Source organism: Dromiciops gliroides, chromosome 6, assembly GCF_019393635.1.
Source record: "Dromiciops gliroides isolate mDroGli1 chromosome 6, mDroGli1.pri, whole genome shotgun sequence".
NCBI lineage: Eukaryota > Metazoa > Chordata > Mammalia > Microbiotheria > Microbiotheriidae > Dromiciops > Dromiciops gliroides.
The window spans coordinates 16,728,577-16,741,323 of record NC_057866.1 but is presented as its reverse complement, the minus strand read 5'-3'; positions in this window follow the sequence as shown (position 1 = coordinate 16,741,323).

The following is a 12,747-nucleotide window of genomic DNA, read 5'->3' as shown; positions in this document are numbered from 1 at the left end:
TTTTCTTCCTTGGGACTGAGTTTTCATTATATGAGGTATGTTTACTCTCATTCTCTTTCTCTCTCTGGAAACAGGGTAGCAAAAAAGTCAAATCAGAATCTGTGAGGCTCAGTACTGTTAAGAGTTGACTTTGTGACCTTAGGCAAGTCTCTTAAATCTCTGGTTCTAGTTTCCATATCTGTGAAATGAGGGATGTGATCTAGTCTGTTTTCATAGCTGCTATGTTCTTACCAGTTCTGTCAACTCTCATTCTCTTTCTCTCTTTGGGGACAGGGTAGCATTAAAGCCAAATCAGAATCTATGAGGCTTAGCACTGTCAAGACTTGACTTTGTGACTTTAGGCAAGTCACTTAAATCTCTGGGATATCATCTAGTCTGTTCCATCTCTAGAGGTATATAGAGCTATGGTCCTATATCTTGTGAGACTTTGGTCAAGTTATTTCTCTCTTGGCATCAGCTCCCTCTTTTTAAAATGAGGGCAGAAAATTAGATTTTCCTTACCAGCCTTTCTGGGTCTAAATTCTAGGATACCAGGCCAGACAAAGAAATGAAAAGAAATAAGAGAAATGGAATCCCCTTACCACATCCTCATGCCTCAGTCTTCATCAGCCATCTGGAGAAAATGCTTGAATCCATAGGCTGCCTTTGCACTGTCATGCTCCTGGGGCAGGCCATCTAGAAAGTCACACACTCTGTCTTTCCTTTTCTCTTTTGGTTAAATGGAATGGGGATTTCTCACTTTTCAATTTGCTATGGTCTCCAAGAAAGGAGAAGCCCTGGCTGGCAGGTAATCCTTGGGATGCTCTCTGGCTGGACCTCTTCCAAATGAAGGTGGAAATATTTTGGTGCCCTACACTATGTGAGGGCCTTGGGGAGGAGACGTCTTTGGGCTATTTTGGTGGAGGGTACCACAGAGGACTCTTAGACCAGCAGACAGTCTCAGTGTCTCCTAAGCATCATTAAAGCCTGCAAGATTAGTCCCTGGTTTCTCTATTAACAGTCTAGTCATGTCTATTCCAGATTGGTTGTTATTGAAGTTCTTGAGATCTTTCTCAGGGGAATATGTTTTTGTAAAAAGGGACTTTCTCAGTGCTGTTCGTTCTTCCAGCTTGATGTGACTAGAGATTTAGATAAAAAATGTCAGTTGAGGACAACAAAGACAAGGAAAATGGGAGGTCATATTTCAACTTTACTATATGGCGGTGTCATGAGACCATTTGGAAGGAATTCTGTGCTTTCATGCCCTCTAACTCCCCATCAGGGACTTGCACATGCAATGTTCCAGAAAATCTCAGCAGTGGGAAATGATGAGGGCATAGGTTTGTGCCAATATAATATTCACAGGAAGCTTATGGCAAGAGGACTGACTTATATGTCAGAATATGTGGGTTCTAGTTCCAGATTTGTAATTAATATACTCTGTTATCTTGAGCAAGGCATTCAATTCTTTTGGTAGAGTTGGGTTGATGTTGGTAACTGATACAGGTACTCAGCCATCTTGAATGCAACAAATATTTATTATACTCTGAGTAATCAAAGGACTTACATCTAATCTTCTTAAATATCCTAGAAATATTGGTTTTAGCTTATTAATATGATGATAACATTTATCTCAAATTGTTCAAAATGGAGGGATTGTTGAACGTGTTTGGGAGAATGTGTTTGCTTATATGACTGAGCACCTCCCTTATTTGACTCCCCTTTTCCAAACTTATAGAAGCTTTGTTAGCCTTCTAATTTTGATAAGTCCTAACAATTTTTACTCTCCAAGATCCCAACAGATCTCAAAGAGGTAAGGAAAAATGAAAAGTTTAATATACCCAAGTGGGGCTACAGATATCTGGAAATGGGGGCAATATGTGAGCATCAGGCCAAAGGACCAGGGCCCAGGTAGATTCTTGAAAGAGATGGAGGGAGGCAATCCCAGAATATCAGAGTTGATAAAGACCTTTTAGACTATTTATTCCATCCCATACCTTAACAGAAATATCCATAACACTAGAAGTGTAAAAAGCACAACCCTCAGGTTGCATATAGCACACAAAACTCTTAGCATGGGCATGCAACCCACAATACAGTGCTTCCTGAATCAGATTAAAATGCAATTGGGAAATATTTAATAAAATAAAATTTAAAAAACCCTGCGATACCATTACGTTTTTTTTTTGCAGTGTAATGATGGTTAAGTGACTTGTCCAAGGTCACACAGCTAGTAAGTATCAAGTATCTGAGGCTGCATTTGAACTCAGGTCCTCTTGATTCCAGGGTTGGTGCTTTATCCACTGTGCCACCTAGCTGCCCACCATTACATTTTAAAACTAAGCCAACATGAAGCCTCCAGGGATCCTTATGTATATTTTAGTGGCCCCAATGTCTATTGAAGTTTGACATAACTGCTCAACATTATCTCTAACAAATTGTCATCCAAGCTCCATTTCCTACAGAAAAGGAGGTCTAAAGCAGCCAATGCCACTGTAGGCTAGATCTTATTATTTGGATTTTTCCTTTACATGAAATCTAAACTTGTGTTTCTTGAGCTTTTGTCCATTGCTCCTTGTTCTGTTCTCTTGGGACAAGCATAAAAATTGAAATCCTTTATTTTTCCAAGTATTGTCTTCATGCCTCACCTCATCAAAAGCTAAATAGTGAAGAAGATTGTTCATAGCAGCAAGCAACATTAGATGGAAGACATCTAACCTCCATTGGATGCTTTTCTTTAGTCCTTTGGAGACAGTGGTATTCCTGGTCTAACTGACATATGGGAACACTGGTAGAATATTTGAATTGGAGAAATGGGTCTTTGCTGTTATGGGTGGTGTGAAATGAGTAAATATTATAATAGAATAGTTATTTAATAGTGTTCTCATGTCAATGATTTAGAAATGGAAAGGATTGCTTAGCTCATTTGAGAACTTGTTAAATTTCTAAAACCTAGGATTTGACAACGTCTCAGTTTCAACTTGCGGAATGTGCTAGTTATGTATTTGGTCATGTGTTTGTAAATATATCCATATCTACATCTGCCTATGCTTCTGCTTCTATCTTTATCTCTATCTCTATCATCTCTATATACACACATACATATATACATATATGTGTATGTATTATATGTATATATATGTGTATATGTACTATTTCATTGACAGCAGAAACTGATATATAATATCTTATTCATAGTAGATGTTCTATAAATGCTTGTTGAACTTGATTGGATTGAATAGTCAATGACTTGAAAAAAAGCAGATATTATTAAATATTTGGATGATACAGATCCAGAAAGGATAAATACAATGTTGAGATCCTAAACTAAAGTGTTCAGAATTCCCCAAAATGCCAGTAAGCAAGAAAGTTGGGACAAATCTGATAAGATGAAATTGTAAACCTGAACCAAATCTGTGACTTGACGTTCATTCTTTCAATGTGAAGATGGAAGAGACACATGATTGTAAAAATAAATCTGACACCAAAACCAAAACCAAAACCAAAATGGGGCAGCTAGGTGGTGCAGTGAATAGAGTACCAGCCCTGGATTGAGGAGGACTACATTGGTAGGGTTATGACCCTCAAAATACTTAGCACTTAGAGTAGATGTCTGGAGAATCATAGGTATTGCAATATTAGATGCTACTAAAATAACATTCCAAATGGGTTTGAGGAATAAAGGGAAATAAATAACAAGTCCAACTTAGATAGACTTTGAGGTTGCAATCTATTTCTATATATTTCCTCCTTTGAAGTTCATATTTCTGGGTATTAGGTAGTGCAAATTCCAGAGCTCCCAGGTCAAGGAGATAATACTTCAAGCAGCCACAAAGAAGCCATTCAAATATCATGGAGCACACAGTTAGGATCTCATAATATTTAGTTATTCCCATGTTAAAGAAGTGGAGGGTTTGGAATATGATATTCTGGAAGGCAAAAGAGCTGAAATGACCAGAATTACCAGAAGAGACATCTTCTTTTCTGATAATAACCTTCCCAGAAAAAGAGTATAATCCTTTTTAGGGGTGGGGTAGGAGTGGGGAAATATATATTCAATGAAATAGGGAAATTCAACCATTTCTCATGTAAAGATCAGAGTTAAATTGAAACTTTGACATTCAAATACAAGGCTCAAGTGAAACATGTAAGGAACTCAGTAAAGTTAAAACTGTTTTCATTTCTGTATGGGAAGATGATACAAGTATGTAAGATCTTTATCATTATTAGAGGATTTAAAAGAAGTTTGCATAAACAGAGGGCATAGATGTGAGTTAATAAATTTGGAATGATCCCAAAGGGATGCACTGGGAGAAAGGAGAAGGGAGAGGTAGAGTGGGGAAAATTTTCTCACATAAAAGAGGTATGTGAGGAAGAGGAAGAGCTTTTACAGTTCAGGGAAAAATGGGGGAGGTGGCAGACAATGCTTGTACCTCATTCTCATTGAAATTGTTTTAAAGAGGGAAGAATAATACACATATATACATCTATATATATATATATATATTTATACACACATACTTGTATAGAAATCTAACTTACCCAATGGGGAAATAGGAGGGAAAGAAGATAAGAGAAAGAGAGTAAGGGAGGGTAAAAGGGAGGGCAGATTAGGGGAGGCAGTGGTTAGAAGCAAAATAGACTTTTGGGACAGCATAAAAAGAAAGAGGAAGATAAACAGAAGAAAATGAGATGGAGGGAAATAAACATTTAGTAATCATAACTATAAATGGTAATGAGATAAGGTCATCCACAAAAAGGAAGTGGAAGATTAGAAAACAAAATCCAATAATATGTTATTTAAAGTAGACAATTTGAAACTGTCATAATCATGTGCAAAACAATTTAAGGCTATGTGCTGTAATGATTGGAATAACGCCACCTGCTGGAGACTTACTGTAGAAGAGTTCCGCCCATGAAGCGAAGGTCTTTGAGGGCAAGACCAGGAGTCTTTTCTTTGGCGTCAGGAAGTGACGCGGGCTAGGAAGGAAGAGACCGGCGCTCAGTCTCACTCTCATTCCTTTGGACTCTGGTGGAGAGCGGAGCTAGAAATGTGCTCTCCCTTTAATAGATAGGAATCTAGGCCTTTCTCTCTCTCTTTACCAAATTCTTGTTCTCCTTAATAAATGCTTAAAAGTCTAACTCTTGCTAAAGCTTATAATTTATTGGCGACCACTCATTAGATATTTTAGATAGACTAGCTAGAATTTTAGCCCTTAACAGTGCAAATATTCCATGAAACTCTTAGACTGAAGAATTCATTCAAATACCAGCTCTACATTAGTTTTCTCATTTGTAAAAGGAGATAATTGGACTAGTTGACTTCTAAAGGTTCTTCAGAGTTTTAAATCTATGATTCTATGATTTTATGAGATCAAAGATCTTTGAATGATTTTCTGGACAATGAACTAAGGAGTATGGTTTAAAATGCAAGACGAACCAACTTTTTGGCAACCTAATGAGACACTAATGGCAGCGGTCCTGACCTGAGGGAATCAGCTTCCTCATTAGTAAATATAGACTTAATAATTCAGCTTGGTAGCTTGCTCAAAGTGGATGGACTTAATGTTTTCTGATGCCCGGAGACTACACAGGATAAGCCAAAGGTTGGAGCTTTTATGGGGGCTGTCTATTCTGTTGAAGGGCTGTCCATTGAACACTTAACACATATTTATTGAATGCCTATTACATGCTCTCCAACATTGTGTGGTACTTCTTGGGATCCACAGAAGAAGATAAAGGTCCTGTCTTAAGGATTGTGTTATACAACATCTGAGCTGGGAGAGACTAGAGAATAGTGCTGAGAGGAACACTGGAACAGAGAACATAGAATGGATCCGAGCTGAAGTGAACTCAAGTCAGCAAGCATTTATTAGGTGCTTACTAGGCATGGAGAACTGTATTGTATAAAGAGTAATTTAGACACTGAGTTCAACTTCCTCATTTTACAGATGAAAAACCTGAAGTGTAGAAAAGACAAATGATATAGCAAGTTGGCAGCAGAACTGGTATAGAATAGGGGGATCCTGAATACTAGTTAAGGGTTGTTGCTTTTACACTAGTCATTTGGCAAAAATAATATTGATTTTCCTCTACTTCAAGAGGCAAGATTAGCACACATCAAACAGTTGCAGCATGGCATAGTGGAAAGAGCTGGGATCCAACTTGGTTATGAGCCAAGTCTGTGACTTTAGGGAGGTGACTCAATGGTCTTGGACCTCAATGTCTTTTTTTTTTTCCAAAAATGTGAGAGTGATCAAAAGTGAGCTTGAAAATATCCACCATGTCTTAAGTAACAACAACAACAACTAGCATTTGTATAGCTTTTAGGTTTGGAAAATTATTTATACATTTAAATGAATTTGATTAATATATGACATCTATGAAATCCTTCCTGCACAAGAATCAAGTAGAAGTAGATGGTATATTTGATGGATCGTTCTAAGATAATGATGATGCCAGAAAAATTTAGTCTAGTAGGCAGGACCCCAGATTTGCAGTTGGAGGATATTGGTTTTAATCCCATCCTTGCTCAGGAAAGTCACTTTTCCTTACAGACCTCATGTTTCTTCTCATAAAATAAGAAAGTTCGATTAGATTTTTGGTTCTTAACCTGAGATCTCTGAACTATTTTTTCATATTTCAATAAAATTATGTCAATATAAGTGGTTTATGTTGTATTCCTATTAATTTTATTTGATGCATTAAACTATGGGTTTTGAAGAGTCAGAAGTATGTTAACTTCACCAGTCTGTTAAGGAGTCTATGACACTAAAAATAGGGTAAGAACTCCTTGGCTAGAGCATCTCTAAGGTCCCACTCAGCTATGAACTATGATCCTTAGCTAGACAATTAAATGAAAATAAAGAAAAAAAGTCATATTTCTTACCACCATCCAAGGTCTCTGACTCCATGAGCCATCTAGCAAAAGGCTGTCCAAAGACTGTCTTGGACATGCAATGCTTTGGCCTCAGTTCTTTCAGGGAAATACACCTATTCCCTTCCACCTCTTTGCTTTGAGCTCAGTGTAATGAGGTCCCATGGCTTTCCAAGGGTGCTGGGTTTTCTGGAAAGGAGAAAGCTTGGCTGGTGCTTCAGTTCCATGCCTCTGCTTTCTGGCTGGATCTCATTCAGCTGAAGGTGAGGAAAGACTTAGGTGCCCTTCATTACCTGAGGACCTTAGAGTAGACACCTTTGGTGTATGGAGGGTCGTCAGGGGTATCACAGTCTTCCTAGATCCAGGGTGCCCCCAAATTAAGTACCCTAAATAGTCCAAGTTCTCATGCCCATTCTTAGTGTTGCCTTGGCTACTTTGGCAGGGTTATCTAGTGTCTTCTTTGAATACTCCCTCTGAGGAATGGTTTGCTGAAGCTCAGACTCAATAGGTCTCTCTAAGTGAATCAAAGACAAGCTTAATGGGCACTCAGATCCTCTTTGTTTATGGTGTGGAACCACAACTGATACCTAGGGACCCAGAGGAGGGACTCTTACTCTTCTGTCCTCCCCTCCTTTCCACCAGGGTCTTCCTGAGGCCATGTTCCAGGATTTCTTACTAGTAGGAAGTAGTTAAAGCATGGATTTATTCCAGCAGTGGCAAGAGGCCCTTATTGGGAATTAGGAGCCTGGGCCTAAAGTCCCAGCTCAACCATAGAACAAACTGGGTGACGCTGGGGTAAGTTGCTCATCTCTTCTGGTTGGATGTAGATGGAATAGTTCCCAGGTATAGGTACTCAATTGACCATCTTTTTTCAACACACATGTATTAAACATCTATTATTGGAGATCCAGACAAAGTAAAGCTCAAATGCTGTCTTCAAGGAATTTACAGTCTTATGTCATGCCAGATTAAGCTCATTTCACTTTTCAACAGGGAGGGGCTGCTTGATTTTTTTTTTTTTTTAGTGAAAATTCCAACTCCCAAGGGAGTTGTAGAGTAGAATTAAGGTAGAGTCGAATTAGGGGACCATCACAGATATACTTCACTTCTCAACTTCTTTACCTGGGAAATGAGGCATTTGGACCAGATGATTCCTAAAGTGACTCCTAGCTCTAAGGATTATGATACCATGAGGGTGGCAGAAGGCAATAATGGTAAAACAAAACAAACTAAAAACCCCAACACATCAGATTTGGAGTTAGGGGACTTGGGTTCATATCCTGCCTACCATTCACTTTCTCCATCTATCCCTCATTCAGCTGTGAAATTGATCTTCCTAAAGTGCAGATCTGATGTCACATTCCTATCCCCTTTTCATAAACTCCAATAGCTCCCTATGACCGCCAGGATGCAATAAAGAATCTTCTCTATGGTATTCAATGTCCTTCCCAACCTTCCCCTCTCCCCCAACCTTTCCAGTCACCTTACACCTTCTTTATACCCTTCAATCTACTCTTCAGTTTAGTGAAAGTGGTCTCCTTGTTGTTCTTCACATATGACAATTCATCTCCCAACTTCAAGCATCTTCATGGGTTGTCTCACATGCCTGCCTGGAATGCCCTCCCTTGTCATCTCTGCCTTCTGGGTTCTCTGTCATCCCTGACTTTCCTTCAGGTCTCAGTTAAAGTACCATCTTCTGCAAGAAGCCTTTCCCAGGTCTCCTTAATCTTAGTGCTTTCTCTTATTAGCCCAAATTTATCCTGTATGTTTCTTATTTATCCATAGTTCTTTGAATATTTTTATCTCCATTAGATTATGAATTCCTTGAGAGCAGCAACTGTTTTTTTGCCTTTTTTGATTGCCAGTGCTTAGCACAGTGCCTGAAACATAGTAGGTATTTAATTAATATTAGTTCACTATCTGATTTTTCTAGGTGATCTTGAGTAAAGTCCTTAACTTCTCTTGTCCCTAATTTCTTCATCTGTAAAATGAGAAGTTTGGACTAGATCAGTGGTGTCAAATTGAAATAGATGTGGGGCGACTAAAATGTTCTATAGGATCCCTGAGAGCTGTATCTTGACTTAGAAAATTATATAATAATATTAGCTATGTTATATTGTATTTTAATTTATTTTCTAAATATTTCCCAATTACATTTTAATCTGCTTTGAGTTGTATTCAGTATTATTGGGCTAGGTAGGTTGTGTGTTCAACTCCTCTGGAGTAGATAATCTCCTAGGCAGGTAGGGGGTATAGTGGATAGAGTGCCAGGCCAGAAGTCAGGAAGAACCATCTTTCAGAATTCAAATCTGGCATCATATACTTACTATCTGTGTGGCCCTGCGATAAGTTGCTTAACCTTTTTTGCCTTAGTTCCTTATGTGTAAAATGATTTGGAGAAGGAAATTGGAAATCATTCCAGAATCTTTGCCAAGAAAACCTCAAATGTAGTCATAAAGAGTTGGATACAATTGGTGGAACGCCCCCCCCAACTCAGCTATTTATTACTATGCATATAGTTATCTTTTATAGTAAAGTAATGTAGAATGCTATCAACCTACACCATTATCTTATAGTTGGATGGGAATTCTTCAGATTATATATACTTTAGTAAGACTGGATTCTACAGCTGATGCAGTGGAATAGAGCCAAGATAGCACAGAAAAGGCAGGGACTCACCTGTTCTGTCCCAAATTTCCTTCCAAACAACTTAAAATAATGCTGCAAAACAAATCCTGGAGTGAGAGAACCAGTAAGAAGTCAGGTTGAAACAGTTTTCCAGCCAAAGATAACTTAGGGGGGTGACTAGGTGGCACAGTGGATAAAGCACCAGCCCTGGATTCAGGAGTACCTGAGTTCAAATCCAGCCTCAGACACTTGACACTTACTAGCTGTGTGACCCTGGGCAAGTCACTTAACCCCCATTGCCCTGCAAAAAACCCCCAAAACCAAAGATAACTTAGAAGGTCAGTAGGAAAGGTTTGTTACATCAGGGTGTGAGTAAAGTGAATCCCAGAGTAGGCAACACCTTGGGATGACAGTAGTAGGTCACACATTTTTCATTAGTTCATGCCACTTTGGAAGAACTAAAAACTTAAAGACCCCCCAAAAGTAGCTCTGTAAACAGCTACACAAGAAACCTCAAGCTTGGGACAGTACCCTTTCTGCCAGAGCTTAACTTTAACATGAAATTAAAGGTCAAGAAATAGGCTAGAAAAATGAGCAAATAGCATCCCTCACCCTTAATATAGAAAGTTATGGTGGTGACAGGGAAGATCAAAACACAAACTCAGAAGAAGACAACAAACTCAAATTGCCACACAAAGCCTTAAAGAAAAATGTGAATTGGTTTCAGGTCCTAAGAGAATTCCTGGAAGAGCTCAAAAAGGATTAAAAAAATTAAATGAAAAAGACAGAGGAAAAATTGAAAAATGAAATGAGAGTAATGCAAGAAAATAATTAAGAAAGAGTCACAGCTTGGTAAAGGAGGCATAAAAATCACTGAATAAAATAATACCATATAAAATAGAATTTGCCAAACTATAAAAGAAGCACAAAAGAATGGATCCAACCATTCTGGAGAGCAACTAGGAACTATGCCCAAAGGGCTATAGAACTGTGCATACAACATTGATACAGCAACACCACTGCTAGGTTTATTTCCCAAAGATATCCCAAAAAGAGAAAAAGACCTCTTTGTACAAAATATTTATAGCAGCTCTTTTTGTGATGGCTAAGAATTGGAAACCAAAGGAATGCCCATCAATTGGGGAATGGTTAAACAAGCTGTGGTATATGAAGGTGATGGAACATTATTGTGCTATAAGAAATGACAAGCAGGATGATTTCAGAAAGGCCTGGAAAGACTTGTTTGAACTGATGTATAGTGAAATGAGCAGAAATAGGACACTGTTTTGCAATGACAGTAATATTGTTTGAAGAAAACCTGTGAATGACAACTATTATCAGCAATAAAATGATCCAAGAGAATCCCAAAGGACTAATGATGAAGCATACTATCCACCTCCAAAGAAAGAACTGATACTGATTGAACACAGACTGAAGCATGGTAGTTTTCACTTTGATTTTTTCTTTTATTCATTTTCTTATACAACATGACTAATATGGTAATATTTTACGTAATTGTACATTCATAACCTATATCTGATTGCTTACTGTGTCAGGAAAGGGGGATGGGGAAGGAGAGAAGAAGAGAGAAAATTTGGAATTCAAAACTTTAAATAAAAATGTTTATTTTTTCCAAAAGAGGCATGAAAAATCACTAAAGAAAAGAGCTCTTTAAAAAGCAAATTTGGGGGCAGCTGGGTGGAGCAGTGGATGGAGCACCGGCCCTGGATTCAGGAGTACCTGAGTTCGGGTCTGGCCTCAGACACTTGACACTTACTGACTGTGTGACCCTGGGCAAGTCACTTAACCTCCATTGCCCCGCAAAACAAAACAAAACAAACAAACAAACAAAAAAGCAGATTTGACCAAATGGAAAAAGATGTACAAAAATTCATGGAAGGAAAGAACTGCTCAAAAAATTAGAATTGTCCAAGTGGAAAAGGAGGTACAAAACCTCACTGAAGAAAATAATTCATTACAAATTAGAGTTTGGCAAGTGGATGGTAATGACTCTATGAGACAGAAAAAACAATAAAACAAAATCAGAAGAATGAAAAAATAGAAGAAAATGTATAATATTGCTTTGAAAAAACAACTGACAAGGAAAACAGGTTGAGGAAAGGTAACTTAAGAATTATTTGACTACCTGAAAGACATGATCAAAAAAGAGTCTAGATTTCATCTTTTAAGAAATCATCAAGAAAAATTGGCCTGATATTCTAGAACCAGAGAGTAAAATAGAAATTGAAAGAATTCACTGATCAACTCCTAAAAGAGATTGAAAAATGATAACTATGAATATTACAGCCAGATTTCAGAACTCATAGGTCAAAGCAAGTATACTGCAAGCAGCCAGAAAGAAACAATTCAAATATTGAGGAGCCACATTCAGGATAATACAAGATTTAGCAGTTATTACCTTGGAATATGATATTCCAGTGGGCAAAGGAGCTAGGATTACAGTCAAGAATCATTTACCAAGAAAAACCATATGGCATTTCAGGGAAATAATGGTATTTAATGAAATTGAGGACTTTCAAGCATTCCTGATGAAAAGTCCAGAGCTAAATTGAAAATTTCATTTTCAAATGCAAGACTGAAGAGAAGCATATCAAGATAAACAGGAAAGAGAAATCATAAGGTATTTACATTCCTATATGGGAAGGTGATACTTGTAACTCCTAAAAACTTTGTCATTTAAAGCAGTTAGAAGGAGTATATATAGTCAGAACACATGGGCGCAAGTTCAATAAGATGGGGGTGATATCTAAAAAATAAACTTAAGTGGTAAGAAACATGAATGTACGGGGAGATGGAGGGAGGAGAATAGGATAAATTATATCATATAAAAGAGGCATGAAAGAGCCTTTATAGAAGAGGGGAAGATGAAGGAGTTGGTCTAAAAGTGCTTAAACTTTACTCATTGGAATTGACTCAAAGAGAGAATAACATACATACGTGCTTGATTTAGAAATCTATCTTACCCTACAAGAAGGTCAGATTGTAAAGGGATAAAAGACAAAGGGAGCTGATAAAAGGCAAGATGGAAGTCAGAAGTAAAACACTTTTAAAGATGGACAGGATAAAAGGTGAAAGAGAGTAGGATAAACAGGGGGAAGAGGGTGGAGAGAATACATATTTAGCCATCACAACTTTGAAAAACTGTTCATAGCAAGTTTCTCTGATAAAGGTCTCATTTCCCAAATATATAGAGAACTGTGTCAAATTTATAAGAATACAAGTTATTCCTGAATTGATAAATA